This window comes from Silene latifolia, chromosome 11 (genome assembly GCF_048544455.1).
Source record: "Silene latifolia isolate original U9 population chromosome 11, ASM4854445v1, whole genome shotgun sequence".
NCBI classification, from domain to species: Eukaryota; Viridiplantae; Streptophyta; class Magnoliopsida; order Caryophyllales; family Caryophyllaceae; genus Silene; species Silene latifolia.
The window spans coordinates 101,759,655-101,771,917 of NC_133536.1; the positions used below are offsets into that span (position 1 = coordinate 101,759,655).

At 39.7% G+C, this 12,263-nt stretch overlaps 1 non-coding gene across 1 annotated transcript; it reads right to left on the bottom strand.

The window, feature by feature from the left end:
• Positions 1-1,048: 1,048 nt before the first annotated feature.
• Positions 1,049-1,155, bottom strand: LOC141616640 (small nucleolar RNA R71). Its single transcript, XR_012530972.1, has one exon. It is a non-coding gene; the product is annotated as a small nucleolar RNA R71 (small nucleolar RNA).
• Between the last annotated feature and the right edge of the window lie 11,108 nt (positions 1,156-12,263).

Here is a 12,263-nt window from a genome sequence, read left to right on the forward strand (position 1 = left end):
TGAGATCATGTTTGTATGATCATATCCCATGATTCCCCTATGATCCCGTGACACCCTAGTGCCTTTAATCAATTGTTTACACCCCTTTTTATTCATCTTGCTTGTTTATTTTCATTGTTATTCTAGTTTAGTAACCTTCTACATCAACCCAATTTGTGACACCCCTTAGACACCACTAGTTACAATAGAAATCTCATTTCAACTCCCGTCCCTTGGGATCCGACCTTTACTTGCCTCTTTACTAATTGTAGAGTTGCTTGTTAAGCTATAAATTGTGTTTTGATTCGACCGTGACCAACGACCACATCTATTTATTTGTGAATGCTAAACGGACCGATCAAAAATGGCGCCGTTGCCGGGGACGGTGTTTGTTTGATTTAGATTTCCTTTTTGTTATTAGTTGTGTCTTTCTTCGCCTTGAGGAAATAAAAATCCTCAAGGTTTGTTCTACTTGTTTTTGAGTTGTTTGATATTTTGCATGTCTAGAAGGTTACAAAGTGATTTGTTACCTTTTGACCGTGAAATCGAAAGAACCTTGACGAACAATAGGAGACTTGTTAGGAGGAATTTGAGAGGTGTTGGTGAAGTTGTTCAACCCACTAGTGAGTTTGTCAATCCTTTCGCAATAGAAGGAGAAGAAAACCCATTACACAATACCCTACAAAATCCACCTACAATGCCAAAATTCTCGTCACACTCCGTACCCACCAAGGAGAATCTACCAAATGGTACTCCTACACCGCAACATCTCACCGGAAATTTTATTGCCAAGTCCGCCTTCATCCAACTAGTTGAGAGGAGCCAATTCGGGGGAATGCCTAGTGAGGACCCTCATTCTCATATGGAAACCTTTTGCGATTATTGTGATGCTATCTCTCAAACGGGCGTGACTTAAGACCAAATTAGATGGGTCTTATTTCCTTTTTCCTTAATCGGCACCGCAAAGCAATGGTTGAAGGGCCTTGATAAGGCCACCCTTGGAATAGATTCTTGGAAGAAGTTGGCTCTAGCTTTCTACAAAAAATTCTACCCACCGGAAAAGACCAACATGCTAAGAGCTCAAATTACGGGTTTCAAGCAAAGGGATGAAGAGTCTTTGTATGAAGCTTGGGAGCGGTTCAAAGGTATTTGTCGCTCATGTCCTCACCATGGACTTAGCGAATGGTTTTTGGTGCAACAATTTTGGAATGGTTTATATGAAGATTCTAGGAACATTCTCAATATGGGATCAAATGGAATGTTCACCGAAGTTGATGACAATCAAACATGGAACAAGATTGAGGAAATGGCGGTCCATAATTCACAATATAGTAGACCTCGCAAGGCTACTAGAGGAGGAAAGCATGAAGTGGACTCCGTTACTCAATTGGGTGTTCAACTTAGTGCTCACATTGACACAATCAACTTGAAGTTTGAACAAGCTATGGCTAGACTTGAGGAAAACTCAAAATCATCGAAGCATCATGTCAATGCCATGACGGCATCCTCATCAATCCCAAGTGGGATATGTGAGAATTGTGGAACTTTGGGTCATGACCCAAGTGAGTGTAGGGGAACAACCGAACAAGTTAATGCTTTCCAAGCTTACAAAAGTGGTACCCCTTATTCAAATTTTTACAATGAGAACACCAAGTTCCATCCAAATCTCTCATACAAAAGCCAAAATGTTCAAAACCCTCAAACAACATACACTCCACCACCCATGAGAAATCAAAATCAAAGACCCTTTTACAATCAAAACCAAGGTTACCAAAATCAAAATCCATACAATCACCAAAATGACCAAGGCTTTGATGTTAAAAAAGCGGTCCTCCAAATGCAAAAGAATCAACAAGAATTTTTCACCCAAATGCAAAAAGATAGCCAAGCAAAAGAAACCACCATCAACAACATTCTAGCTCACACCAAGATGTTGGAAACACAATTGACTCAACTAGCATCTTCAAGCTCACAAAGACAAAAGGGGCAATTACCACCTCAAAGTAATCCCCCTAGACATGAAACGGTTAGTGCCATTCACTCGAGAAGTGGTACAAGGTATGAAGCACCGAAGAAGCAAGTTTAGGATGAAGTTGTGGAAGCTAGTGAAAAGGAAGAAATTGTGCAAAACTCCAAAGATGGAGAATCATCAAAAGAAGAAAGTTCAAAGAAAAATGAAGACAAGGCCAAAGAGAAGGAGCCCATTGTGATTAGACTTCCTTTTCCAAGTCCTCAAGCCAAGCCCAAATTTGATGATCAACTTGGAAAGTTCATGGAAATTGTGAAGAATTTAGAAGTCTCAATTCCTTTCACGGAATTAATCAACCATGTTCCGGCCTATGCAAAGTACATGAAAGATATCCTCACAAAGAAGAAGTCGATCCGGAAACTTGAGACTATCGCCTTTACTAAGGTGAGTAGTGCAATACTTCAAGGGAGTTCACCTCCAAAGTTAAAGGATCCGGGAAGATTCTCAATACCGTGTACCATTGGCGACACGACGATCAACAAAGCCTTATGTGATCTAGGGGCTAGTGTGAGTGTCATGCCATACTCGGTAAGTAAAAGGTTGGGAATGGGAGAGCTTAAATGCACCAACATCACACTTCAAATGGCCGATAGATCGACGAAGACACCATTAGGGATATGGGAAGATGTCCCCGTGCGAATTGGGAAGTTTTTCATCCCGGTAGACTTTGTCATTGTTGATATGGAGGAAGATTCCAACATTCCAATCATCCTAGGAAGACCTTTCCTACACACCGCCGGTGCGGTGATTGATGTGAAACATGGAGAGCTCACTCTAGAAGTGGGAGATGAAAGCATAACTTTTAATCTTGACAAGACCATGAGAGCTCCTCGTTTGCATGAGCCATGTTTCATGATTGATCACTATAGCCGAAAAGATGAAAGGAAGAAATTGGAACTCCAATGGAGGAAGAAAATTGAAGATGCTCCATTCAAAGAGCAAGTGAATTGTGACAAGGAGAGCTTGCAAAGCTCATCAAAATCAACCAAGGAAGAAGAGGATGGCCTCATTGGCCAAGAGAAGAAATTGGGAGAGTTGTCTCCATCTAAGCAAGAGATTTTCAATGATCAACTCAATGAAGTTTGTGGTCTTTGGGACGACGAGTTTGAAGGGATTTTTAATCCCTACATTGGGCATGCCATTGATCATGATCAACAACAAGGGGCACGGTCTATTGAGGACCTCTACCATAATAATGAACAAGCTTTTGATTACTTTTTCAAGGTGTTGAGCAACATCAACAACACCTTGAACATGCCCCCTTGACATCTCATCAAGAATGAGAGTTTGGTGGAGTCCTCCCTAAACCACCACTTGTAAATATTTCTAACTCCCTAACTTACATTTCAATTCTTGTATTGCATTTTTGTCATTTTTGGATTTTTTATTTACTTTGATCAAAATAATTGTCATGTAAGAGAGAAGTAAGGGAGGGACTAACGACTTCAATTGATGTGTAGTGCTTTACCTTAGTGTGGGGATGGGAATTGCCTAGGCTATCCATGCCTTAGTAATGCCCCCACAATGAAGAACACAAGCCTTGAAAGAAAGAATGGAAGAATGGTAAAGGGAAATGCATTGTGCACGAATGGAATGAATCCGGGTACAAAGGACCAGAATCCGAGCGGATTCCCAAAAATACGCCCGTCTTATGCAATCCGAGCGTCCTGCAGAAAAGACGCCCGTCTTTGCAGCTGAGGAAAACAAACAAAAATCTCTGGACTGAAATCCGTCCGTCTTTGAAGAAATCCGCCCGTCCCGTGTTCAGACAATCCGAGCGGATTGTACCAAATCCGCCCGTCTTTAGGCGAGCTTTCGCAAAGATTGAAGAAGCAGAATCCGCACGGATTGTGCCTAATCCGCACGGATTGCCCCTGCAGTTTTGAAAATTTCGGCCTCTTTATAACCCCTCCCACCTTCATTCATTCATAAACACTACCCACAACATCAAAACCCTCATCCTCTCCATCATAAAAACAAAAACCCTCAACAACATTCAACAAAAACAAATCAAACCACCCTTCCAACAACAATTTAATCACTCAACCTTCAACAAAAATCAAAACCAAGAACAAAATCTTCAACCTTTGAGTCGATTTTTGTTTTCATAAAGGCAAAGCCTTTCACCTTCAAATCGATTTGGGCATCCTACATATTGAAGATTTTTCATTCTTTTCTTGGTTAAGCTCATCAATGGCAAGGACTAAGGGTGCAACAAAGGCAACCAAGGCACCAAAGGCTAAGGCACTCTCACAAAGGCAAAAGGCTCTTCAAACAAAGAAAGCTTTGGCTATGGTGGTAGCAACACCAAACTTGGAAGTGCAACAACAACAACAACATTCTATGGGACCATCAACATCCTCTACTCCGGTAATTAATCAACTTTTGCATTATCCGGAGGTAACTTTTATTTCCGATACCCATAGAAATACCTTTGTCAAGTTTGCTATGAAGTCATTACAATCCACCAAATTCATATGTAAAGATGCCTTGGAAAAATTGGGTGTTCTTGAACAAACAAAAGCCTTTTTCAAAGCCATGGGGTTGGAGAAATTGTTTGAAACAAAGGAATTGACATACCCCTCCCTTGTCTTGGAATTTTTAAGTTCTTTGAAAGTCACCAAAGTTGAGAATAGGGAAAATATCGAGTTTCGTCTAGCTAATGTTAGTAGACGCATTACCTTTAAGGAATTGGGTGAAATTTTGGGTCTTAGTGATGAAGAAAGTTATTTCAAGAGTTATGGAAAGTATGACCCCTAACCTCTTTGGGAGGCAATCTCCGGGAAGAAATTTGAGGATTTTTATGCATGTCGTGCTCTTTTGGTCCATCATCCGGGCATAAGAGTATGGCACAAGGTTGTGGGAAATACCATAATTGCTAGGAAAGACACCAATCATTTCACAAGACTCGATTTTATTCTCCTTGAATCGGCTTTGAATATCGGAAGAATTCACACCAAGCCTTACAATTCCTTGAGGCTATTGGTTGATAGATGGCTTAATGTTGATAATGGGAAGAAGGGCACGACCGTTATTGTCAATGGCGGGCTAGTCACGGTCCTAGCTAAGCACTTTGATCCTAATTTCAATAAGGATAAGAAGTACAAAGCAAAGGAAGGTGGCCATCTTATTGATATGCACATTATGATTAACAAGTTCAAGTGGGTTGCCCATAACCCCCTTGACACTAAATATGGATGGTTAACTAGTGAAGCTAGATCGTTCACCTTGCCCTCGAAGATTTGTCGCCTAATTGTCCACCGGACCAATTATCTACTCCCCCTTTCCGAAGAAGCCGAGTATATCATTCAACAACAAAAGGGTGATCTTGAAACCTCCTCCTCTTCCATTATCATACCACCTTACCCCTTTGAGTATGAAGAGTTCAAGCCGGAAGGAATTGAAATTGGGAAAGACTATGTGACTCTTCTTATGCAAGCAATGCACAAGCAAGCCCATGAAGATCGGAAAAATGCTTATTTGGCTCAATATCCACCCCTCCTACATCTAGCTAGGCAAGGACTCCTTGATCCATCTTGTCCTTTGCCTAGTTGGGCGGATAGAGAAGTCTTATTTCCGGGTGCATCTAGGGACGTGGTGGGAGGTAATGAGGTTGTTGGAAATGATGAAGAAGTTGATGATAATATTGAGGAAGAAGCAATGGAAGGAGAAAGAAGTGGTGAAGATGATGATGAGCAAGATGAGGAAGAAAGAGACAAGGAAAGTGGCAATGTGACCACTTCTCATGAGGGAAGTGGTGATGATGATAGCATGATGGAAGACTAGCAAGCCTTGGAGACTCCTACACTCCCATGGTTTGTCTATATCTCTTTGTATTTTATTTCATTTTGATCATTGTTGATTTAGTCCTAGCAACATCAAAGGACTCACACCTCGGTACCATTGAGGTGTTCTTATTGTTCCCATTTGTAAAATCCAAAATGACAAAACTAGTTTCATGCATAGCATAGTGTGTGCATGAACTATACCCATCCTTGGACATTAGCAATAGTGTCTCACTCGGTTTGGGGAAGTTAATGCATACACAACGGGAGGTAATCCAAATTATCCTCTCCGTCATAACAAAAACCATGCATCATGTAGTGTAGCTTAGTATAGAATTGCATTTAGTATAGAAATCATGCATCATCTTTGCATAATTTCCATCATTTTGGCCATTGAGGACAATGCCCATATTAGTGTGGGGATGGGAATTCTAACATTTAACTCTTATTCAAAAACCCATAAAAATTGAAAAATTTCAAAAATCATAAAAATTGGAAAAATTGAAAACCCAAAAACAAGTTCATTTCCTTTGTATATATTGTGTTTGTTTTATCCTTGTTCACATTGATTGACTACGCCACATCCGAGACATGAGGATATTGAAGACCGCATGGTATGATCTTTCCAATCTCCTTTTTCCTCTTTATGTTAATGACTATGTGGCTTTATTTTGATTGATGCGGTATAACAATGTGAACTTAGGACTTGCATTTAGATTATTTGGCATATTAGTTGGTAGAATCATATGCATTAGGATGTTTATATGTTAGTTGCATCATGGCATATAGTTTGCATGTTAGAAAAATTTTGCGAAACCGTCTACTTGGGAAGCTTGACAAGTGTATATAGGCCCTAGTAGATGCCTTTTGTTCTTAAGACTTTGCTTGTTAGAATGCTTGTAAAACACCCTAGGATGTGTCATGCTAGTATCCTTTGACCCATGGTTTAAGGCCTAGTCAAGAGTACCTTGTGGTGTGATAACTCCTTGGCTACCGTTTATTCCAAGGTGACCCTTGAAACCATGCATTCATCCATCATCCATGTTCTACCACATTTTTGTCATCAAAGGGAATGGGCACAAAAAGAAATCAATTTGAGTTCAATGAAATGAAAAGTGAAAGAAAGTTTGCAAAAATGCATCAAAAGAAAAGAGGAGCAAAAATAGACTCCTAAGCTTCAAATACAAGGCACCCTCGTTACTAATTGGGGTGACTTTGAAAATGTTCAAAAAGAAATGCAAAAAGTTGTCAAGTATTGAAATGCCAAAAATAAAAAAGAAATGGCAAGAAAGTGTTCTCAAAATGTCAAATGCCACATGAAATTCGGGGGAAAAACAAAAACAAAAGCAAACTCCCAAAGTGAAACTCAAATATCTATTGATCCCTTTATCCATCATATCCATTTTTGTGCATGGTAGAGAGGGGACGACCCTTCTTCTTGTCTAGGCAAGAGGGGGAATTCCGCGATCCTCCAGTGTTTCTAACACCATAGGGAGTCTACTCTTGACAAAAGCATTTAACGATTGAGGACAAAGGTACCCTAGCTTGACACATTTTGGAGGTGATTTATTGGTATCCTTCTAGGCTTAGTAGTTTGAACAAATTGCATCTATGAAGGATTGTGTACCCTTGAATTGCTTCCCTTGTAGATAATTTCCGCCACTTGATGAGGGAGTGGCTATTCTTTTTGTAGATGCATCCATTATGTGTTTTTGTGTGCCTAATGTTTGGATGTGTCGCCATTTTGGCAAGACCCACCTTGCCTTGCAAGAAGGCATCCTACCTCATGGTTGTCTTGTTGTGAGTTGAAGGGGCGGAGTGAGACCCGCTAATTGTCTCATATCGGCTATATTATTAGGATAAGTTAGTATTGGTCCTAGTCTTTGTCACCTCTTTACTCGGGACGAGCAAAGGTTCGGTTTGGGGATATTTGATGTGACCATAATTGGCGCATATTTAGCCCCCGAATTACCCTTGTTTCCATGCTTTTTAGTGCTTATTTGGGTCATTTCTTATCTTTAGTTCTTTGTTTTGCATTTTCTTTGAGATTTTGATCCCTTGGTAGGAAAGGAGTAAGAATCTTGCATTTTCATGGCAAAACAAGACTAAATTGATCAAATTCAATGACCAAGCATCAAGGAGAGACAAGATTAGAAGGCCTTTGTACATATCATAGTAGAAGAGCAATGTTGAGAAAGGATCCTTGAGTCCCCAAGGAAATCCCCAAGGAATTTATGAAGAAAAGGGAAGAAAAAGAAGAAGTATCACGATCGACAATCCGAGCGGATTGTCAGCAATCCGCCCGTCCCGCCTATCCACAATCCGAGTGTCCCAGCTGGAATCCGCTCGGATTCCCCCTCAGCAATCCGCCCGGATTCCCCAGAATCCGCTCGGATTCCTTCGACCAAATCCGGCCGTCCCGACCCTAATCCGCCCGGATTCCTTCACAGCGCGGGTTGTCTTCTTCAAGCTACGAAAAGAGAAGCCCTTCTCTCCAAAAATACCGGCTTCTCCTTGCTCTACTTAAAAAGTGTAATTACTAGTTTAGCCCTTAGTTAACCCTAATGCATCCTCCCTAATTTTCACTATAAATACCCCATTAGTCTAATTAGAGGAGCATGTTCTTCTTATCAATAATTAGTGTAGTTAATATCAATCAAATCTCTCTTCAATATTGTAATCAAGTATTAATCAAGTTTTAATCTAAGTTTTAGTTCTTTAATCTCTCTTTTGTTCATTTTTTATTTTGGGTAATTGAAGATTATTTGGGTTATTATTGGGAGATTGACAACCTCTCAATCTAGCATTCAAGTACTTCTATTATTCTTGCTTTATTATTGGAATCATTAGTAGGTATAATCTCTTAATCCCTTTTTAATTATTGTTAATTACTTTCATTTATTCATCATGTTTCATATTGTTGGTATGATTGACAACCTTGCTAGCATGATCAACATGATAATGAGTGAGTAGTCTCTTAGCTAGGGTTAATGGGTGATTAGGGGAAACCAACATGGGGAATGATTCATGCTTAAATTAATATGCTTTCATATCTTATTTGCTTGCTTGTTTTGATCTCAACTCATGCACATGTTATATTTGATGAAATGCTAAGCCTATGAATCCTTGCATTTACTATCATCTCCTATCTTTTCAATGAGACTTGTAAGACATAACCCAACTCGAGTCTCGTTAGACCATGCATGTTGTTGAGTAGGGAAGATTAAGTCGACTTGTAGGTGTTGTACAATCTAATCGATTCGGCTCCGGGACCCAAACTTTCCTAGGATTGTAAGATATAACCCAACTCAATCCATCACAACAATAATTGCTTGCTTATAATTTGAGATCATGTTTGTATGATCATATCCCATGATTCCCCTATGATCCCGTGACACCCTAGTGCCTTTAATCAATTGTTTACACCCCTTTTTATTCATCTTGCTTGTTTATTTTCATTGTTATTCTAGTTTAGTAACCTTCTACATCAACCCAATTTGTGACACCCCTTAGACACCACTAGTTACAATAGAAATCTCATTTCAACTCCCGTCCCTTGGGATCCGACCTTTACTTGCCTCTTTACTAATTGTAGAGTTGCTTGTTAAGCTATAAATTTTGTTTTGATTCGACCGTGACCAACGACCACATCTATTTATTTGTGAATGCTAAACGGACCGATCAAGAATACAATCCAAAACCAAATACCAAAATACGGTTACATGTTCTCAAAACCAACAACACATTATGGGACTAATACTGAGTAGGTAACCCTACCTGGAAAGCAACACAGTCAAACGATCTCAACAGCTGATATCAAAAGGCTTCTTCTACGAATCCTCCTCCTAACATACAATCACATAATTACTACCAATCAAGAAACACAACAAAACCCCCAAATCCCCAAATTAGGGTTTAACTAACTTTAACGAAATACTATAAAAACAGTATGTAGATCTTACCCTCGACGCAAGGATTACAAAGGTATAAAGAAACACGAATTCCGACCTTCCAAGCTCCGGGATTTGCCAACAGTGCGATTGATGCGAAGAACGTAGATCACATGTGCATAGGCTCACATTTCATCAAACATAACATGTGCATGAGTTGAGATCACAACAAACAAGCAAATAAACTATAAAAGCATATTAATTTAAGCATGAATCATTCCCCATGTTGGTTTCCCCTAATTACCCATTAACCCTAGCTGAGGAAACTACTCACTCATTATCATGTTGAACATGCTAGCAAGGTTGTCAATCATACCAACAAAGTGAAACATGATGAATAAATGAAGATAATTAACAATAATTAAAAAGGGATTAAGAGAATTATACCTACTAATGATTCCAATAATAAAGCAAAGAATAAAAGAAGTACTTGATGCTTGATTGGAAGGTTGTCAATCTCCCAATAATAACCCAAATAATCTTCAATTACCCAAAATAAAGGATGAACAAGAGAGAGATTAAGGAAATAAAACTTGTATTAAAACTTGATTAAATGTTGATTACAAAATTAAAGAGAGATTTGATTGATATTAACTACACTAAAGATTGCTAAGAAGAACCTCCTCTTCTAATTAGACCAATGGGGTATTTATAGTGGGGATTAGGTACATAAATTAGGGTTTACTAAGGGCTTAAATGACGATTAAGTCCTTGAGGAATTGCCGGTCTCTAGGGAGACTCCGGTCTCTTTTTCGCCGGTCTTAGAAAAAGATGTGCATCCTTCCTTGAAGCTTGTAGAAGACGAAAGTACTGTATGGGAATCCAGGCATTTTTGCCACGGGACGGGCGGATTTGGGAGCTTCTGGACGGGCGTCCAGAGGGGGAAGACGGGCGTCTTTGGGTGGTTTTGCCCGGGCGTCCAGCTGAGGAAGACGCTCGGATTGTGGTGAGGGACGGGCGTCTTCAGGCCAATCCGCACGGATTGTCAAACAGTTTCATTCCTTCTTCTTTTCTTCCTTTTTCTTCATAAAATCCTTGAGGATTTTCACGGGGATGCAAAGATCTTTTCTCATCATTGCCCATCTACTATAGTATGTACAAAGGTCTTCTAATCTTGTCTCTCCTTGATGCTTGGTCATTGAATTCAATCAATTTAGCCTCATTTTGCCATGAAAATGCAAGGTTTGCACTCCTTTCCTACCAAGGACACAAAACCTCAAAGAATATGCAAAACAAAGAACTAAAGACAATAAATGACCCAAATATGCACTAAAAAGCATGGGAACAAGGCTAATTCGGGGATTAAATATGCTCTAATTATGGTCACATCAAATATCCCCAAACCGAACCTTTGCTCGTCCCGAGTAAAGAGGTGACAAATAATAGGACCATTATTTAAACTAACCTAATAACATAGCCGATATGAGACAATTAGCGGGTCTCACTCCGCCCCTTCAACTCACAACAAGACAACCATGAGGTAGGATGCCTTCTTGCAAGGCAAGGTGGGTCTTGCCAAAATGGCGACACATCCAAACATTAAAGCATACAAAATCAAGTAATGGATGCATCTACAAAAGAATAGCCACTTTCCTCATCTAAGTGGCGGAAATTATCTACAAGGGAAGCAATTCAAGGGTACACACTCCTTCATAGATGCAATTTCTTCAAACTACTAAGCCTAGAAGGATACCAATAAATCACCTCCAAGTTGTGTCAAGCTAGGGTACCTCTGTCCTCAATCGTTAAATGCTTTTGTCAAGAGTAGACTCCCTATGGTGTTAGAAACACTGGAGGATCGCGGAATTCCCCCTCTTGCCTAGACAAGAAGAAGGGTAGTCCCCTCTCTACCATGCACAAAAATAGATACGATGGATAAAGGGATCGATAGAATTTGAGTTTCACTTTGGGAGTTTGCTTTGTTGTTGTTTTTCCCCCCAATTTCTTGTGGCATATAACATTTGAGAACACTTTCTTTTGCCATTTCTTTGATGTTTGGCAATTCAATACTTGACAACTTTTCAACTTTTCTTTTTTTTTTTTGGTTAAATGTGAGCTTTTGTATTAATAAAAAAGATATTACAAGCTAAAGCATTCATGTGTTAGACTTTGGAAAGCCTACACCATAACATGAGATATATTTCTAACTTGACTAACCAATCTCTATTCTTTAACATCTCTATTCTATCAATCTTGTGAAGAATTCTTTGACGAACTTGAGCTATGATCTCAGTTACAACATACTCAGGCTTCTTCACTTTCTGATCCAACCTGCAAATGTTCCTGACATACCAAACATTATACCAAACTGCCATCTTAGCCAGTCGACATATCTTTCTCTGAAGCTTAGTATAGCCAGCACTGCCAGTAAGAGTAAGGTGCAACCAATCCTCATCTCCAGTAATCACCTTTGAAGTGTATACACAATCTGTGAACAGATGCTCATGAGACTCAGCAGCTGCTTCACACAAGATACAGCTATCAGAGCTGCACAAGCCCAATCTTGCTAATTTCACACGA